The sequence below is a fragment of the Triplophysa dalaica genome, unplaced genomic scaffold (genome assembly GCF_015846415.1).
Source record: "Triplophysa dalaica isolate WHDGS20190420 unplaced genomic scaffold, ASM1584641v1 Contig10, whole genome shotgun sequence".
Taxonomy (NCBI): domain Eukaryota; kingdom Metazoa; phylum Chordata; class Actinopteri; order Cypriniformes; family Nemacheilidae; genus Triplophysa; species Triplophysa dalaica.
Window position 1 is genome coordinate 245168 of NW_026622644.1, and position 2333 is coordinate 247500.

General features: G+C 61.8%; 1 non-coding gene across 1 annotated transcript; it reads left to right on the plus strand.

Annotated features, from left to right (window-relative positions):
• The first annotated feature begins 204 nt into the window (after positions 1 to 204).
• Positions 205 to 2069, plus strand: LOC130417046 (18S ribosomal RNA). The gene has a single exon (XR_008906122.1). It is a non-coding gene; the product is annotated as an 18S ribosomal RNA (ribosomal RNA).
• The last annotated feature ends 264 nt before the right edge of the window (positions 2070 to 2333 follow it).

Here is a 2333-nt window from a genome sequence, read left to right on the forward strand (position 1 = left end):
AGGGGGGAGACCCACCTCGGCGCTTTCGTCTGACCCCGGCCCCGCGAAACACCTTTCTGCGTTACGGCCCCCACAGGGCCACCCCTCCTTGCCGAAGGAGAGCGCCCGCGCACGCGCCTACTAGCGGCCCCGCTCACCCCCCGCTCGTCGGGGGGCGCGAGACCCGCGACGAGGAAGCCCGCGTCAACGCGGCCTCCCGGAGGCTACCTGGTTGATCCTGCCAGTAACATATGCTTGTCTCAAAGATTAAGCCATGCAGGTCTAAGTGCACACGGCCGGTACAGTGAAACTGCGAATGGCTCATTAAATCAGTTATGGTTCCTTTGATCGCTCCCAGTTACTTGGATAACTGTGGTAATTCCAGAGCTAATACATGCAAACGAGCGTTGACCCGGGCCTCCTCGCGGGGGCCCAGGGGATACGTGCATTTATCAGCCCCAAAACCCAACCGGGTCTGCCGTCCTCGGGCGGTGGCCCGGTCTCTTTGGTGACTCAAGATAACCTCGGGCCGATCGCGCGCCCTCGCGGCGGCGACGACTCATTCGAATGTCTGACCTATCAACTTTCGATGGTACTCTAGGCGCCTACCATGGTGACCACAGGTGACGGGGAATCGGGGTTCGATTCCGGAGAGGGAGCCTGAGAAACGGCTACCACATCCAAGGAAGGCAGCAGGCGCGCAAATTACCCACTCCCGACTCGGTGAGGTAGTGACGAAAAATAACGACGCAGGTCTCTTTCGAGGCCCTGCGATCGGAATGAGCGTATCCTAAACCCATGGGCGAGGACCCATTGGAGGGCAAGTCTGGTGCCAGCAGCCGCGGTAATTCCAGCTCCAATAGCGTATATTAAAGTTGCTGCAGTTAAAAAGCTCGTAGTTGGACCTCGGGCGCGGGCCGGCGGACCGCCGCAAGGCGAGCTGCCGCCCGTCCCGAGCCCTGCCTCTCGGCGCCCCCCGGATGCCCTTGGTTGGGTGTCCGTCGCGGGGTCCGAAGCGTTTACTTTGAAAAAATTAGAGTGTTCAAAGCAGGCCGAGCGCCCCGCCCGAATACCCCAGCTAGGAATAATGGAATAGGACTCCGGTTCTATTTTGTGGGTTTCACGAACCAGGGCCATGATTGAGAGGGACGGCCGGGGGCATTCGTATTGCGCCGCTAGAGGTGAAATTCTTGGACCGGCGCAAGACGGACGAGAGCGAAAGCATTTGCCAAGAACGTTTTCATTAATCAAGAACGAAAGTCGGAGGTTCGAAGACGATCAGATACCGTCGTAGTTCCGACCGTAAACGATGCCGACCCGCGATCCGGCGGCGTTATTCCCATGACCCGCCGGGCAGCGTGGGGGAAACCACGAGTCTTTGGGTTCCGGGGGGGAGTATGGTTGCAAAGCTGAAACTTAAAGGAATTGACGGAAGGGCACCACCAGGAGTGGAGCCTGCGGCTTAATTTGACTCAACACGGGGAACCTCACCCGGCCCGGACACGGAAAGGATTGACAGATCGATAGCTCTTTCTCGATACCGTGGGTGGTGGTGCATGGCCGTTCTTAGTTGGTGGAGCGATTTGTCTGGTTGATTCCGATAACGAACGAGATTCCCTCCTGCTAAATAGTTACGCGGCCCGCGCGGTCGGCGTCCAACTTCTTAGAGGGACAAGTGGCGTTCAGCCACGCGAGACGGAGCGATAACAGGTCTGTGATGCCCTTAGATGTCCGGGGCTGCACGCGCGCCACAATGGGCGGATCAGCGTGTGCCTACCCGTGCGCCGAGAGGCGCGGGTAACCCGCTGAACCCCGCTCGTGATCGGGACCGGGGATTGCAACTGTTTCCCACGAACGAGGAATTCCCAGTAGGCGCGGGTCACGAGCCCGCGTCGATTAAGTCCCTGCCCTTTGTACACACCGCCCGTCGCTACTACCGATCGGATGGTTTAGCGAGGTCCTCGGATCGGCCTCGCCGGGGCTCCTCGCGGGCCCTGGCTGAGCGCCGAGAAGACGATCGAACTTGACTATCTAGAGGAAGTAAAAGTCGTAACAAGGTTTCCGTAGGTGAACCTGCGGAAGGATCATTGTCGTTGGCCGGGCGCGCGCCCGAACCCAGAGCGGCGGCGGGGACCACGGCCCCCGTCCCGTCTCCCAGGGGGCCCCCGGGCCCCCCACCCAGGCCCGTCACAAGGCCGTCCGGTCCGGCCCCGCGGTCCGCAGAGCCGCGGGGAGCACCGGGTCGAGCGCGAGAGAGCGCGAAAGGCGCCGGGCGGGGGGAGACCCCCGTCCGGCCCTCGGGACCTGTACCTCGGCGCGGGGCGGGCGAGCCCGGCGCGGGACGATCGGCCGAC